Genomic DNA, 18348 nt, shown 5'->3' with positions numbered 1-18348 from the left:
CCCAATTGCGACGCAACTACCCGGCGGGGGGCCGCCCAACCCAGCCCGCAACCACCCCAACTGAACTCGGATTGCAACAACAACTGACGACCTACAGGGTGAGTACCCAACAGGGGACAGTGAATCCATCAAGGGAGACCAGAGCTGGAGGGAATCCCCAGACCCTGACCTAGACTCCCTACCCCAACACCCGGACCACAGGACCCACTAAAACTGGGAACTGTTCGAGAGCTCCACCAGCCGGTGGAGCACACTCTGCTGGCCAGGCCAGAGCAAGAGCGCCCCTGGAAGGGAGCTTAAATGCCCAAGCCAGGAACAGCGCCCCTGGGTCAAGATTACCAACAGTAGAAGAAATTTGAACTGTGTCCTCCAGGCTGCATAACCTAGGTGGTATACACATTAGCACGGGCCTAACGAGCGAGCTCCAGGCTGGGGCCGGAACCAGGCCCGGGGACCGGCGCCTGAACAAAGCAAAAAGGGTCAGAAGTGGGGCTGTGGCTCAAATGGTAGGGTGCCAGCCTTGAGCTGAAGAGCTGAGGGACAGCACCCAAACCTAGAGTTCAAGCCCACAACCAGCCCAAAACAAACAAACAAAAACACATCAGGAGCCCATAGCAGACTCCAGTATTTGGGAGAGTGCATCCAGAGCATCTGATCTTCCCAAGAGCACCCGCAGGAGCAAACACAAGCAGTCTAGGCTGCTCAACCCTTCCAAAGGCGGGAATTGCTACAGCAGAGAGCTGAGAATCCTAAGTAAGTCAGAATAGCAGCTGGAAATAGGCTCCCAACAGAATCCAGATCAGGCACAGACTCTCTCTACCAATACAGAATCAGCAACCAAGCAAAGACAGACACACCAAAACAAGATTGAAGAGCAGTCTCCTGAACCCCCATGCGAAAATCACAGAGAAAAATCACAAGGTTTACCACTACCCAGGACAGCAAGCTCACCTCAAAAGCCAGCAGCCACGCAGGGGAGAGCCCCAGTGGGAGCAAAGCAGGAATGGAAGACAAAAGCTACATCCAAGGGTTGCTGGAGGCAATGACTCAAGAAATAAAGCGAGAAATGGATCAGAAATTGAAAGAGCACAAGGATGAACTATCAAAAGATATACAGAACATCAAACAAAAGTTGGATGCAAAAATAGAAGCGGCACAAACCTCAGTAAGAAGTGAGATAAACGCCAAATTAGAGGTAATGCATACTGATCTCACCTCATTGAGAGGTGAGATCAGTACTCTGAGAACCAACATTGAATCCATAAAGGGATCCATTTCCACCATGCAAACCACAATAGAAGCCACGGTCACAGAGTGAATGAAATGGAAGGTAGAGTGTCAGATACAGAAGACAGAATACACCAACTGGACCAAAAAGTGACAGATATGGAAAAATCACTCAAATTAAACCAAAGGGAAATTCAAGAGCAAGCAGATAATGCTAAAAAATTTAACCTTCGCATAATCGGAGTGGACGAAGGTGAGGAATTCCAGAGCAAGGGAATGCAACACCTATTTAACAAGATAGTCAATGAAAATTTTCCCCACCTCAAAAACCACCATCTTAACTACATCACAAAAGCTTATCGAACACCCAACAAGCAAGATCCCAGGAGAAACACTTCTAGGCACATTATAGTAAAAATGATGGATCTGAATAATAAGGAAACAATCCTGCATGCAGCAAAAATGAAGAAGGAGCTATACTACAACGGGAAAAAAATTAGAATCACTGCAGATCTCTCCACACAAACAATGAATGCAAGAAAAGCCTGGGAAAGCACCATACGAGCCCTGAGAGCCAATAACTGCCAACCCAGACTGATATACCCGGCAAAGCTAGCATTCACATTCGATGGAGAACTGAAAACTTTTAATAGCAAAGAAAAACTAAATGAATACATAAACATTAAGCCAGCATTACAAAGAATTCTAAGAGGGGGGACACAACCTGAAGAAAGCAACCAGGAACTGGGACCTGCCCCAAACAGGCATTACTCAAAGTCTAACTGAGCAAGCACAGGAGGAAAGGAAAGAAGAAAAACTTAGGAAAACGGAATGGCAGGGACAACAATGCATCTCTCTATACTTTCTCTTAATATAAATGGGCTGAATTCGCCAATTAAAAGAAAATGAACTGAGGACTGGATCAGAAAACAAGACCCATCCATCTGTTGCCTTCAGGAGACCCACCTCTCAGCCAAACATACAAACAAACTCAGAGTGAAGGGGTGGAAAAGGATCTACCAATCAAATTCCCCCAATAAGAAAGCAGGTGTAGCTATCCTGATATCTGACAAAATAAACTTTTCATTAAAATCAGTACAGAAAGACAAGGACGGACACTACATATTAATAAAGGGAACAATCCAAGAGGAGGATATAACCATCATCAACTTATATGCCCCAAATATCGGTGCACCCAGATATGTTAAACAAATGCTCTCAAACTTACAGAATAAAATAGATCCCAATACGATAATACTAGGAGACTTTAACACGCCACTCTCACCAAAGGACAGGTCTACCAACCAGAGGATTGGCAAAGAAGCCCATACTTCAAGCGGAATTAACTGACATCTACCGAGTATTTCACCCTAAAACAACACAGTACACATTCTTCTCAGCAGCTCATGGAACTTTCTCCAAAATAGACCATATCATAGTTCATGCAAGGAACTTAAGCAAATACAAAGGGATCGACATAATCCCCTGTATCCTATCTGACCACAGTGGAATCAAGCTAGCTCTCAATAACAAAGCATACCGCAGAAATTTCTCTAATACATGGAAATTGAACAGCACACTCCTTAACAATACCTGGGTAATAGAAGAGATCAGAGAAGAAATAAAGCATTTCCTACAACTCAATGAAAATGAAAACACCTCACAAAGAAACTTGTGGGACACAGCAAAAGCAGTCCTGAGGGGCAAATTTATTGCCCTCAGTGCCCACATCAAGAGAATGGAGACAGACCAAGTAAATAATCTCATGTTGCAACTAAAACAGCTAGAAAAACAAGAAAAAATGGGACCTAAAGCTACTAGACGAAGCCAGATAACCAAATGGAGAGCAGAGATTAACCAATTAGAAAATCAGAAAACCATAACCAAAATAAACCAAACAAAAAGCTGGTTCTTTGAAAAAATAAACAAAATTGATGGCCCGTTGGCAAGATTAATTAAAAAAAGAAGAGAGGAAACCCATATTAATAGGATTAGGGATGCCACGGGAGACATCATAACACGTACCCAAGATATCCAAACAATTCTAACAGACTACTTTCAAAAGCTATACTCTCTAAAGGAAGAAAATCTGGCAGAAATGGATGCATTTTTAGAGAAATACAAGTTACCCAAACTGAGCAAAAAAGAAGTTAACCAATTAAATAAGCCAATATCCTATAATGAGATACAGGAAGCTATCAAAAGTCTTCCAACAAAAAAAAGCCCAGGACCAGATGGATTCACAACAGAATTCTATAAGACCTTTAAAGAAGAACTAATACCCATACTCCTCAAGCTCTTCAGAGAAACAGAGAAGGAGGGAGCTATCCCAAACTCATTCTACGAAGCCAATATCACACTCATCCCCAAACCAGGCAAAGACCCAACCAAAAAGGAGAATTACAGGCCAATCTCCTTGATGAACACAGATGCAAAGATCCTTAACAAGATTCTAGCTAACAGAATCCAGAAACACATTAAAAAAATAATACACTATGATCAGGTAGGCTTCATCCCAGAGACACAGGGATGGTTTAACATACGTAAGTCAATAAATGTAATCCAGCATATCAACAGAGCCAAGGTCAAGAATCACATGATTATCGCCACAGATGCAGAAAAGGCCTTTGATAAAATTCAACATTCATTCATGCTAAAAGCTCTGGAGAAAATAGGAATAGAAGGAACATTTCTAAAAACAATAAAAGCCATTTATGACAGACCAATAGCCAATATTATACTTAATGGGGAAAAGCTACAACCAATCCTCCTAAAAACAGGAACAAGGCAAGGATGTCCACTGTCTCCACTCCTCTTCAACATAGTCCTAGAACCCTTAGCCAGGGCAATAAGGCAAGAAAAAGACATTAAAGGGATCCGCATAGGGAAAGAAGAAGTTAAACTATCCCTTTTTGCAGACGACATGATACTATACCTCCACGATCCCAAAAACTCCATCCCCAAACTTTTAGAAATCATAAGTCACTTCGGCAAAATAGCAGGATACAAAATAAACCCACAAAAATCAGTTGCCTTCCTATACACTGATAACGTACAGGAAGAGAGGGAAATAAAGGGAGCAACCCCATTCACAATAACCTCCCAAAAAATAAAATATTTAGGAATTAACCTAACCAAAGACGTAAAAGAACTATTTAATGAGAACTATAAAAAGTTAAAGAAAGAAATTGCAGAAGACACTAGGAAATGGAAAGACCTCCCATGCTCCTGGATAGGCCGATTTAATATAGTAAAGATGGTGATACTTCCAAAACTAATATACAAATTCAATGCAATTCCTATTAAAATCCCAATGACGTACATCACTGAAATACAGAAAACAGTCCAAAAATTTATATGGAACAACAAAAGACCTAGAATAGCCAAAACAATTCTAGGGGATAAAGACAATATGGGAGGGCTATCCATGCCGAACTTCAAACTCTACTACAGAGCTATAATCACAAAGACAGCATGGTACTGGCACAAAAACAGACCCGAAGACCAATGGAACAGAATAGAAGATCCAGATATAAATCCACAGGCCTACAGCCAGCTGATATTCGACAAAGGAGCCAAAGACATACAATGGAAGAAACACAGAATCTTCAACCGCTGGTGCTGGGAAAACTGGGCAGCCACATGCAGAAAACTAAAGTGGACCCCAGCCTATCACCATGCACCAACATCAACTCAAAATGGAAAAGACCTTAACATTAAACCTGAATCTCTGAAACTACTGCAGGACAGAGTAGGAGAGACACTTGAACTAATAGGCACAGCAAGAAACTTCCTGAACAGAGTCCCAGGGTCACAACAAGTTGGAGAGAGACTCGACAAATGGGACTACCTTAAAATAAAAAGCTTCTGCACAGCTAAATCTATCGCAACTAAGCTAGAAAGACAACCAACTAATTGGGAAAAAAATATTTACCAGCAATATATCAGACAAGGGGTTAACATCCTGTATATACAGGGAACTCAGGAAACTAATCCCTCCCAAACCTAACAAACCAATTACTAAATGGGCAAGGGAACTAAAGAGGGACTTCTCAAATGAAGAAATAAAAATGGCAAAGAAACACATGAGGAAATGTTCATCATCCCTGGTGGTGAAGGAAATGCAAATAAAGACAACCCTAAGATACCACCTTACCCCAGTCAGAATGTCCCACATCCACAAATCAGCCAACGACAAATGCTGGAGGGGATGTGGAGAAAGAGGAACCCTATTACACTGCTGGTGGGAATGTACACTTATACAACCACTTTGGAAAGCAGTCTGGAGGGTCCTTAGAAAGCTAAAGATTGACCTCCCTTACGACCCAGTCATACCACTTCTAGGCATCTACCCTGAACAACAGGAACCAATATACAAGGACACGTGCACCTCCATGTTTATTGCAGCACTGTTCACAATAGCTAGGATATGGAAACAACCTAGGTGCCCCACCACAGATGAATGGATCCAAAAATTGTGGTATCTATACACAATGGAATATTATGCAGCCATTAGAAATGACAAAATAATGGCATTTGCAGGGAAATGGATGGAGCTAGAAGGAATCATGTTGAGCGAGGTAAGCCAAGAACGAAGAGACAAATGGTACATGGTCTCCCTGATAAGTGGATGCTAAATCCAAAAGGTTAGGTGATACGACAAAACTAACAGGACTTAAGAAACAAAGAACTCCCGCTCATCTGGTTGAACCACTACTAAATATCCCCATGCTGCTGATCACAAATATGGTATATAACATGTGAACACTGTTATATATTACAGACTGTGGTAGACAATTTGCTCCAGGGAAGTTAGAATGCACTTGTGACTTTGAAATTATGTAATCATTTAATCACAATCAAAAAAAAAAAAGAACCTCAGGGAAGGGAGGGAGGGAGGGGATGGTAGGGGGAAAACAATGGAGGGGGTAACAATGTTCAAGAGGAAGTGTACTCAGTACCTCACTCATGTAACTGTAACCCTCTGTATAGTAGCTTTACAAGAAAAAAAAAAAAGAAAAATGGGTCAGCCCGTGAACCAGCTGGGAGGTCAGCTCTCCCTCACTCCCTGCACCCTTAGCTTGGGGGCTCTGTCCCGATCCCTTGTGCACTTCCTGCTGGTAGAGCAGGCCACACTGTTTGCCATCCTCACAAAACAACCACCCTGGCCAATGGCTGCCATTGTGATGAAAACAGCGGAATTCAGAAGGGCCAAGAAAGTCCCGGGGAGGTTTTGGGGGGAAGCGCTCATGCTAGTTCAGATATGGGAGTAACCATTGACTGACCCCTAGGACAGGCGCCATCTGACTTCTGTTCCTGGGTCACACCTGAGTCCTGGCATGATGGTGGCCACTATTGCACACTGCACACACCTTGCCTTGTCAGGTCCCTGCCAGACTGTATCTACCTTCCCATTGTTTATACTTCATTAAAATCCCTAACTACTCACTTCTTACGCCTGATAGTGCCTTGGCAGAGAAACCTTTAAAGCAGATGGATCCTTGTTATAATGAATTTTTGGTTTGTGTGGGTGGGAAATCAGTTGTGGGGCTTGAACTCAGGACCTGGGTGATGTCCCTGAGCTCTTTTACTCATGGCTAGTGCTCTACCACTTGGAGCTTAGTGCCACTTCCAGTTTTCTGGTATGGAACTGAAGAATCTGCTGGACTTTTCTGCCCAGGCTGGCTTTGAACTGTGATCCTCAGATCTCAGCCTCAGTCTCTAAGATGACAGGTGGGAGCCACAGGTGTCCAGGGACTTACTCTTCAAATTATCCAGGACTGGTTGAGCCACACTTGCAGTTTTGGGTGGAATGCAACGTGGGCATGGTGCTGATCTTTAAATGCACTGTTGAACTTTCTTGCAGGTATATTAAATATTTTACATCTGTGCTCTTCAAGGAAATAGGTGTCTAATCCTGTCTCTAGTCTGTTCTCAGAGTTTGGTAGCATTCTTCCTTTCCTAGTTTTTGAACCTGTCTGAGAGGCATTGGTGGTAACTCTGAACACCTGGTGTAACCCATCAGTGACTCTATTTACTGCTTGATTAAAGATGAAGTTAGGTGACTAAAATCATCTTGGATCAAACCTGATGGGTCCAACGTGCAAAGAGGTGAATCCATTTCTTGTATGTTTACTAATGTGTTGGATTAATTTTCTACTATATTTCAGTGACAACTTGAATTTTAACTGTTATGATATTTTAGTTTTTTTAGTTGATGTCTTCACTGTTCTTGGCTGAAGGCTTGTCAGTCTTAGCTATCTTCCCAAAGAAAGTTCTTACCTTCACTGATTTTTTTTTTTGTCAGTCCTGAGGCTTGAATTTTGGTCCTGGGCACTGTCCCTCAGCTCTTCAGCTTAAGGTGTGCACTCTATCACTTGAGCCACAGTCGCCACTTCCAGTTTTCTGGTGGTTGATTGGAGATGAGTCTCATGGACTTTGCTGAATCAGCTGGCTTTGAACCATGATCCTCAGATCTCAGCCTTCTGAGTAGCTAGGAATAGAGGAGTGAGCCACCAGAGCTCAGCTTCTTTCACTGATTTTTTTATACATTGTTCTTTTAATCTCCATTTCTTTCATTTTTACCCTGATTTGTGTGTGTGTGTGTGTGTGTGTGTGTGTGTGTGTGTGTGTGTGTGTGTGTGTGTGTGTGTGTTTATGTGTGTGCCTCTCCTTTGGCTTGAACTCAGGGCCTGGGCACTGTTGCTAATCTTCTTTCGCTCCAGGCTAGTGCGCTACCACTTGAGCCACAGCTCTGCTTTGTACATTCTGGGGATAGTTTATTGAAAATGAGCCTCATTGACTTTTCTGATGCCTTTGAACCACAGTCCTCAGATCTGAGCTTCTTATGTAGCTCTGATTAGTGGTGAGCAGTCATCAGTTCCTGGCTGGCTCTATCCTGATTTTTATGATTCTCTTTGTATCCACTGTTCTGGGTTTGTTTTTAGACTGTGCTTCATCACTGATTGCATTTGAGACACCTGACTTTTTTCCTGACAGGCCCGCACAGCTGTAAATTCCCTTAGAGAAGCTTTTGCCTCATCCAAGAGGTTCTGGAAAGTTGTGGTATGGTTTTGATTCTTGAATTTGTAAACTTGTTCCTTCATTTGATCCTTAAGTCTTATGGCTGACTTTGGGCTCAACAGCCTATCTCTTGATGAGAGGGTGTCTTAAGCCAACATTCTAACTTGGTCTGGACTTACAGGTTCATGGCATCCAGTAGTACTAGTTCATGAAACCGGGGCAGCAGTAGGCATCTGTGGGCTGGCTCGCTGTTTGTCAGCAGAAGTTAACGGTCTTTATCTCATCAACCTAACTTGGGTTTGATGTCTCCCGTGCTCTCATGGGACAAGCAACTGGGGCTCCATTTCAGGTCTGTTCCCATTTGCTTGCGACAGTTTTCCACTCGGAACTTGCAGTTTTCAGTCTTGGCTGGTGAAGTGTGTCATCTCTATGCAGTGTTGGTTTATAACTGGGCCGGGCCAGCTCTCCCTCCTGGCTGACAGGCACAGCTTAGAGCCAAGACACTGCTTTACAGTTCAGACAGGTGTATACAGATCTGGAAAATACTGTCAGTTTTATGTTGTATATCAATTGGCTTTGAGACAATGCTATGTGCTCATCAAAATCATGGATGATTTTCCCAGGGCAGGGGTGTGGCTCAGTGAACAGTAAGAGGACTTGAGCAGTAGGAGGATGTGAATAATAGGAGGATGTGAACACTAGAGCCTCCACAGGCAGCCTGGGTCCTTGGCCAGCTCTGCCACGGCAGGCAGCATGCCTAGGGGTCAGGACACTCAGTGTGAATGTTTAGGACTAATTGTCCTCACAGAAAAGGGCAGAGACCAAGGCCGCAGGACACTCCCCCCAACACCCACTAAGACCTGAAGGCCGACTGTTTCTACACCTTTATTTCTTTTTGAAAAGAGGGAAAAAAGGAATAAAATATAAACAGTACAGTTGACACAAATAAACCACCGGGGTGGGGGTGGGGGGAGGTAAGCGGAGGGAGGTGGGAGGCAGGTGGGGATGGGGTTCCCATCTCAGCAGCAAGAGGCAGTGACCCGGATGCTCACGTCTCTCTCTACAGGGCAGGAGTGGCGCCTTCCTCCTGGCTGCTGTCCATCCCACCGTGTGTCCCTCAGCCTTTGGGGGGGGCCGGGCGATGTCTCCCCAGGCTGCTCAGGGAACTTGAGTGTGTCCAGGTCTGGGATCAGGCCATGCACAGGGAGGGCTGTCAGCAACTCACTGGCTACATGAAGGAGGAGCTCAGGGAGGGCTGAGCCAAGGGTGGGCTGTAGGCTGGGCACTGGAGGCCCAAGCACTGGCTCTTCTTCCAGCATCAGGCAAGAGACAAAACTGAAGGAACAGGAATGGGATGGCACAGAAGTCCAGCCTGGCCCTCTTGCGCCCCTGCCCAGGCCCCACCATCCTCTCCCCATCCACCAGAATGTCTGGCCCCCCAGCCCCTGCCTGGGCACTGCCACCCTCTGTCCCTCCCATCGCCTGCCTGGGCACCACCCACCCTCCCACCTGCCACCGCCCCCCACCCCCAACCTGCACCAGCCAAGGCCTCCTGGGCACCGTACTTGACGTCCACATCCTGGTCGTGGGTCAGCTTCTCTAAGACCGGCTTTTCCTCATTCTGCAGTGTGCTGGAAGCAGAGGGGAAAGGGCTGAAGCATGAGGCAGATGGGACCCACAGCTGGGAACTCAGTTCAGGCCTGGCCACCCCTGCCGAATTACAACTTGCATCTCCAGATGGCTAGCGATGCTGAGCCACCCCTCACCTCCCTTCCCTTCACACCCGCCTCCCCATAAGGCTTGCCAATGCCACTGCCGACTCCTCAGTCTACAGTGAAGCCGACACTGGGAGGAAGCAGCAGGGAGCAGTGGCAGCTGAACAGAGTGGTGCACATCTGGAATCCCAGCCACTGAGGAAGCCCTAGCAATAGCTGGGCGTGGTGGCACCTGTTATCCTAGCGGTGTGAGCAGCATGCACAGACCAGGCAGCCTCGGCCACACATTCACTCTGTGAAATATATCCAAGGCAAAAAGCACTGGGGCATGGCTCAAGTGGCAGAATGCTTGCCTACCAAGGTCAACCCTCAGTATCACCACAAAGGAAGAAACAGTGTAGCTGGAGAGGAGCATAAGAACAGCGAGTCCCAGCTCACCTGTTGTCGAGGATGGGCCTGATCTTCTGCAGGGACTAGGCCACATTGAAGGGGACCTTGGCAACGGGGTCCACTCCCATGCGCATGACAGTGGGCAGCATGTACTTGGTAGTGATATCCTGCCCGCACACCTCCGGCAGAACCTGGCAAGCACGTGTACACAATCAGTACAGTCAGTGACTGGCACCTGGGCCCGGGTGGTGAGGCTGAGCAAAACCTCTCTGGCATCCAAAGGTTGCACACAACTGACACCACCTCCCCGAGACTATGATTTACAATGGGCTCAACTATGAACATGCAGCCAATGGTGTATCTCACACCAGCTCACCCATGCCCAGGCCAAGGGTGTCAGATGCCAGGAGTCCGCCACGCTCCAGATGTGTACCACTGGCCTTGGCCTCGGGCCTCTCCACTCCCAAGCTTGGTGTCATGGCAGGGATGTGCATGCCCCTCCCCTGGCAAGCCGGCTCCTGGGTACAGTTGGCACGTGTGCCGCACTCATGTTTATGCAGAAGATGGTGGTCATGCGGTGCAGGTAGTTGGGGTCTCCAGACATATCCAGCACCTTGGGGATGATGGTGGCATGTGCTGACTCCTTCCTGAACCTCTCCACCAGCTTCTTGAGGTTGCTGGTGGCTGCCTCACGAATGGCATAGACTGCACGGGGGAAAGTAAGGCCATAGGGGAGTTTTAGAGTGGGTCATGGCTCAAAGCCAGCCTTTCCCAGGGTTCAAACATCAGGGGGTAGGGCACAGACAGAACAGTGGCGTGGCCCCACCCCCTGGCTGCCAGCTTCTTCTGGCAGGACTCACCATGGTCCACCAGCATGCCATGCATAACGAGTTGAGTTTCTCATCAAAGAATTCCACTCCCTGCCAGAGGAGAGAGGTGGTGAGGGCTCCAAGGGTGAGGGAGGCCAGCCACCCTCCTCTCCCCTCCCCACCGTACCTGGCATGCCCTGGATCACACACCAGCTGCCCAGCCAGCAGGGGCATGTACTTGATGATGGCCAGCTGCACCCACCACTTGGCATCCTCAGCTAGCTCCACGATGGTGGGCAGCAGCGACTGGAGGCTGGATGCCTATCACCTCCTTCACACAGTCCAGGTTGGAGATGATGTTCAGCTGCTCCTCCGGGCACTGTAGAGGATGGGGCTCCACTGATGCCTAGCCCAAGGCGGCCCAGAATGGGTGGAGGGTGCACCACCCCACAGTAACACCTTACAGAATTGCCATCTCCCCAGGGCCATTGCCCCAGCCCCAGGCTGGCCCTGGGGATATCCAATGGACTCCAGGATGGCCTTTGATCACCTGGTTGGGAGACTGGGGGAGAGGAGATTCACCTTGTCCTTCAGCTGGGCCAGGAAGAGGAGCAGGAGGTGCTCGATGGTGTTGTCTTTGACGAGGATGGGAGAGAGGCCCATGATGATGAAGGCCAAGGGGGACTTCACTTGCTGGTTGGCATATGACACCAGTTCCTGGGAGGGAGAAGGGAGGGAGGCCCCAGGTGACCTGCTTCAGCCTTCTCTGCACATGATTGACAGGGGGCATGAATGTGGGCTGCAGGGTATATGCCTCCATCTCCTTGGCTGCAGCCTGTGACCCAGGTGCCTGGGGCATTTCCACAGCCTATTCTGTGCCCTCTTTCCTGCCCAGCTGAATCCCTCCAGCAAACCTGTTACCTTGATGCATGGCTAGATCTGGCTCATGATCATGATCTCCCGACAATCTGCGGAGAGGTTCTCGCAGAACTCTGCAGGCCAGGGTGGGGGATGTGATGGAGCCGGCTGCACCTCCATCCTGAGTCCCCCTCCTTAAGCATGGGCCATGGGCACCCACCTTTCACCTTGTGGGAGGCCGCAGCCCTCAACTCGGCCTTGCAGTTCTTCATCAGGTTCTGGAAGGCGGGCACCAGGTCTGTCTTGGTGATCTCAGGCCCCACTGCTTTCTGGAGCTGTAAACCTGGAACCAGGAAGAGGCGGGGTGTGTGGAGTGAAAGAGGGTCTGGCAGCCTCTCTCCACAGCTATTGAGGCCAAAATCCAGGCAGAAGCGGTGCAGAAGTGTGGAGACTGGGCAGGCTGTTCTCCCCAGAGCCGGGCCTCATCCCCAGCAGCATGTGCTGAAGCCACAGACCTTAGTTCACATTATTCCAAGTGGGGCTTTCTGCGACTGGATCCAAAATTATGCCAGAAATGCACAGTTTGCCGCTTTTACATTTATACTAAAATATAGTGGGCTGAGTCACTAAATGGGCAGGGGAGCTAAGGAGATACATCTCCGAAGAGGGAAGAATGGCAAAGAAACACACGAGCAAATGCTCATCATCTCTGTGCATGAAGGAAGTACAAATCACAACAACCCTGAGATTCCATCTTAATCCAGTTAGATTGGCCAGCATTGTGAATTCGAACAAATGCTGGTGGGGATGTGGCGAAAAGGAGCCCTACTGTGCACCTGGTGGGAATGTGAACCAATGCAGCTACCCAGCACATCAGTCTGCAGGTTCCTCCAAATACTGAACACAGACCTTCCCTCCCACCCACTCCTGGGCATCTACACTGAGCATCATGACAAGGACACCTGCACACCCATGTTCACTGCCACAGTACTCACAATAGCCAAGATATGCAAACAGCCCAGATGCCCCACAGTAGATGAGTGGACCCACAAAATGTGGACAATGGAACTTTACACAGTCATTAGGAAGCATAAAATAATGTCATTTGCAAGGAAATGGATGGAACTAGAACAAATCATGTGAAGTGAGGTAAGTCAAGACAGGAGATAGATGGTGCATGTTCTCTCTGATATAAGGAAGTTAGATCTAAAATGCACTGAGATATGACAAATGCCACAGGATTCCAGAGACTCACACACAGTGAGACCAAAGGAGAGTAGTCTTAGGAGAGAATCACAAAGGCCCAATGCCTAAGCGTCTCTTCATATTTATATAAAATATTACACATACTAAAACAAAACCCAAAATGTGGAAACAAGATATATGTATATATATTTTGGTTTTAGCTTTTGATACTTCTGTGTTCTTTATCTGATAAAGAGTCTGTTCTCGGGTTATCTCCAGGAGGGTCCAGGAGGGAAAAAGGATGGAAAAAAAAGTGCATCCATGGAGCTCACAGGACACTGATGAAAGTGAACGGCACAACTCATGGGTAGAGATGGGAGGGAGGGGCTGGGAGGGAATGAGAGAACAGCGGACACTCACACTGTACAAAAGGAAATGTCCTCATTCTCTGACTCATGCATGCCATGGTAATCCCTCTGTACATCCCCTGCATAATAACAGTACACATGTATAAAATGGGCTGTGCACAGCAGCTCACACCTACAATCTAGCTAACTATACAGGAGGCAGAGTTAGGAGAATTGGAGTCCAAGGTTAGCCTAGGTAAAGGTCGAGATCCTAGCTGAAAAATAAATCCAAAGGCCTCAAGAAGGGGGGCACCTTTCCACGGAGCACAAGGCTCCACTTCACAGCCCCAGTTGCCAGTATAAACACACGTCTGGATGAATGTGTGCCTAGTGACTCTGCCTTTACTTGGTTGCCAGAGATGCCTTACTCTTGCTCCTGACCACCACTTGCTCCTGACCATCACCAGAGCCGATGGGTCCACACTAAGGGCACACACAAGGGTAGCCCACCAAGGACCTCATGCTCTTTTACCAGTGTAACTGGTATGGAGTGCGGGTGGGCAGCCCTGTTTCTACCTCAGCTCTTTGTCTGTCTGCAGCTTCCACTCCTGGGCAGGACAAAAGTCTCGCTTGGAGCCCAGGACAGAGAGCTTCACTTTCCCACCTTTCCAGGTCCTTGCCGTGTACAAAGCAGGGCAAGTGACAGCTTCCCAGTGTGAATGTGCCCCCCTGACCCTGCCAAGATCCAGCCCTGGCTTCTCTGCCCATGAAGGTCAGGCTGCCCATTCCCATGCAGGACATACTTGCGTCCCTCTTCCCTTCACCCTTGGCCCTGCCTGTCCACTACAGGCCTCACCTACCTCAGTGAACTTGTCAGCCACCATGTAGCACCAGGACTTGTTCTTGGCCGCCTGGTGCAGTGTGGTCATCACCAGGGCCTACAGAGCCTCCTGGGGCAGGAGCTGGGCTAGCAACCGCACGGAGTCTTGGGGAGCAGAAGGGGTGCTGAGTGCCCACGGGGCATAAGGGCAGAGGGCACAGTGGCAGGATGGGGGAAGGTCCAAGGGGGGGAGGAGGAAGGCCAGAGCAGAGGCCCACCTGCTCATCAGAGGCTAGGTTGGAGAACATGGGGATGATCTCACTCTTGACATTGTCCAGCTCCAGGACCTTGGCGAACTCCCCCAGCTTGGAAGCTGCAGCCCGCTGCATCATGGGGGTGTCATCTGAGCAGAGGTTCTGGAAGTACCTGGGGATCCAGAGTGGCACTAGGCAGGAGGAACTCAAGGAACCCAGAGCGATCAGAGGGCGTGGACCATTGGGCTCCATGGTTGCTGCCCAGGGCATTGGAGGCCTCACGCAGGATAGGAGGAAGAGAGGGGGGGCCTTCGGCTTGGGCAGCTCAACGGAGGAGCAGCAGGTAGGTTTACTGCACATTCAGGCACCCATGGAGGGGAGGGTACTGCCACTGAGGCCCAGCAGGTGAGCTGATCCGAGGATACAGCCAGGGGCAGTTGGGCAGGTGGTGGCAAGGGATCCCGGGACTCACTGGTGGAGCTCTGCCTTCACAGCGCCAGACACTCATGGGTAGCAGATGGAGAAGAGGCGGCAGGCTGAGGTGTGGGAGGCGAACCAGTCACCCCCCTCTAGCCATTTCACCAGGGGCACGAAGTGGGCTACGAGGTCAGAGGGCTAGTGCTTGTGGGAGATGGCCCACAAGGACTCCACTACTTTTTCCCGCACCACCGTCTCCTCCAAGGTGGACAGAGACTCTAGTGGGGGCTGCAGGGGTGGGGGAGGGGTGGGTGGCACTGATGCTCTGCTCAGCCCTCCAGCCCTGAAGCCATCCCCCTGGACAGCAGCCCACCCCTCTACCATCCCAGCTCCATGGCTCCTGTCTCTGCCCCGGGGATGGGAGCAAGGACCACGCATGCCACTCACCAGCAGGCAGTGAACATACTCTGGACCCCCCACCAGGCCCGTGAAGGGTCCCAGCTGCTCAGCCAGGGCCAGAAAGACCTCATCCTCAGTGTAGATGGTATCTGTAGGGGCAGGGCATTCCCATCACAGCACACTCAGGGGCCCCGGTACCATGGTATCCTGGCCCCAAGATCGCAAGCTTGCTGTCAGAACCCAGAGTTTTCCCATATGGCCAGCACAGAGAACAAGATACGAGCTTGGGTTGGGTGGGGGAGCACTGCATGACAGGGCCACTCTACACCCCATAGGGTAGGGAGACAGAGTCCCATCCTGTGCAACACTGTGGCAAGCAGATTTCCTGTTCAGGTACAGCTTACACTCTCAGCACTGTTCTCCGCCAAAAATCCTTTTCTATCTGTTCAGACTCGTTCAGCTACTGCCTCCTGGAGCCTTTGCAGGCTGTCCCTCCCCCAGACTGCCCCAACCACCGTCCTCTGTGCCTGGCTTCTACCTGAAGACAGTGCCAAGCCCAGCCACAGTCTCAGGCCTCAGGGCTGGGCAGGGCAGGCCAGGGCAAAGGTGATCTCTGGGATTCTTCCATTCAGACCTAGGACTTACCAATGGAAGTACAGCACCCAGTGCTCAGAGCACCACCTCCAGAACCGCGACACTACACTGCTATAATTTAAGATGCCAGCCTGGCATTTTGCTCTACCCCACGATCATGCTGCAGTAATCGCTAACAAAACCAATCCTGTATGTTCTGCTGGCGTGAGACTGAGGCTTCTGCTTTTCTGTCTGGACAGCACCACCTTTTCCCAAAGGACACGGCACCTGCCACATGCAACTGGAGATGCTCCCAGGCAGCAAGTCCAAAGAAGGGACCTAAAGTCCCTTGGGGCTCTGAGCCCATTGTGTCTGGATACCCGGCAGCTCTTGGTTTGAAGCTCCCACATTCCCCCCATCCCAAGCCCCAGTTCTTTCCATCCAGGCAGGCAGAACATTGATGAGACTGTCCTCCCAGCCGACACTTAGGTGTTAAACAGACTGAACGCTCTCCATATCTCTAATACGAGTAACACGACTGTGTCCTCCTGGCAGAGCCCAAGGCAGGTCTCAGGCTGGGAGTCTCACTCTGGTCTGCGGCTGCCTTCCAGCAGACTTTCGAGAGGACATTCTGCCTCCACCTTTCTCTTCCTCAGCCTTCCCCTCAACACAGTCCTGCAGTACATAAAGCTTGTCTATCTGCCCCTCAGCCTCTGTACCCCATCATCCAGGGCCCCTGCCATGGGCCTCTCTTATTAAGCAGAAGCCATCTCCAGGCACCCCCACAGCACAGGGCCCCAAGAGTGCCCACCTGTAAGGAAGGAGAGGAGTATACTTTGGGTCCTTTCTGCTCCAAGGGCCAAGGCGATGGTGGACAGCTTCTTGATGCTGTTGAGGTGAAGCTGAGGAGAGAATAAGGAGGGAGAATGTCAGTAATCCCAGACTCAAAGGAGCTCCACAGTGCTGGGAGCAGACGTTCAACACACCCACCATGCCCTCCTCTGACCTGGAGGGCAAAGTTCAATAGAAACAGCGCACTTTCCGAGTTCATGTACGATCATACACGCTGCCCACCACTGGCTACTACACCTCATACTCCACTTAGTAGCAGCCACTGCATAGCATGCATGCATGCATACTCTGGGCCAGGCCCTAGACAAGGCACATACACCTACGACCTCACTGAACCCTCAAAGCCATCGTATAATGTGTGAAGTGGCTCACAGCGTTAATCCTGTGAGGCTCAGCACAAGGCAGAAACTGGCCAGCTCACAGAGCAAAGAGGACGACTGGTGGAACAGACATTTAAACACAAGACTTGTGGCTAACGGTGATGGTAAGAGAACAAACAATAGGATACTATTACTACAAAAACAAAAGTCAGGTATGCTGATGCACACCTGTAATCCCAGTACTCAGCAGACTGATGTGGAAGAATCATGACTTCAATCCAGCTTGGCGTACATTGTAAGATCTTTTCTCAAAATAGCAATGACCACATAGGGGCATCCACAGCTGTGCTGTGCGTAACACCATGGGTGAATGGGAACCCGAGACTGTAAAGGTGGGTCTGGGTGCACAGTTTCTGACTCATTAACTCCCTCTGGAATGCAGGCCATAGAACCTGAGCTTTGTTTCAGAAGAGGGCCCTGATAACTACTGGACCCAGAGTTTCCATCTCAGAGCCATTTCAGCAGAATCCTGACCAGTGTCTGACGGTAAATCCCAAGACTAATTACGGGACGGGTCCAGCCCCACGTGCCAACAGGAGGGCCAAAGAATGCAGACGGAGGTGCTGCTAGGCCCCGAGCCTGGCCCTGTCAGCACCCTGTCACACCCTTTCTGCTTGATCACACTTTGACACAGTCTTCCCCATCCAATGAAGTCTGTATATATATATATATATATATATATATATATATATATATATATATATATATATATATATATATAGGACAAAACCAGAGGGTTTGGAGAGCTTCCAGAAAGCTGAAGATGTGAGGGTTCATGGAGCGTAGGGGGTGTAGACAAAGCACTCGGCTCCTGGGGCCTTGCCATACACTTCTTTTCAGTGGCATCCTTATGGTAAACCCGTGAGGATTTGTCCCCGGTCCTGATTCCTTTGAGCTGATCAGCCCCACGTTGGGGCAGAGTAAGAAACACAGGCAAGCAACCTGGGACTTCACATCCGCAGCAGGGGAAGTTAGGGTGAGAAGTGAACCGAATTAGAGGTGCCGCACTGTGTCTGCTGTTGCATAAGGAAATACTCGGGGAGGGAGTTATGACTCTGGTGGTAGAGCACCAGCCAATGAACAAAAGCATCAGATACCC

General features: G+C 49.1%; 2 pseudogenes; one reads left to right on the top strand and one right to left on the bottom strand.

Moving 5' to 3' along the window:
* LOC122125527 overlaps positions 1-18348 on the top strand; it is a 70375-nt pseudogene that overhangs the window by 37641 nt on the left and 14386 nt on the right.
* Positions 8949-17068, bottom strand: LOC122125508 (annotated as a pseudogene).

The sequence above is a fragment of the Dipodomys spectabilis genome, unplaced genomic scaffold (genome assembly GCF_019054845.1).
Source record: "Dipodomys spectabilis isolate Male_0828 unplaced genomic scaffold, ASM1905484v1 ptg000266l, whole genome shotgun sequence".
NCBI lineage: Eukaryota > Metazoa > Chordata > Mammalia > Rodentia > Heteromyidae > Dipodomys > Dipodomys spectabilis.
This window is presented reverse-complemented; position numbering and strand designations above follow the sequence as displayed.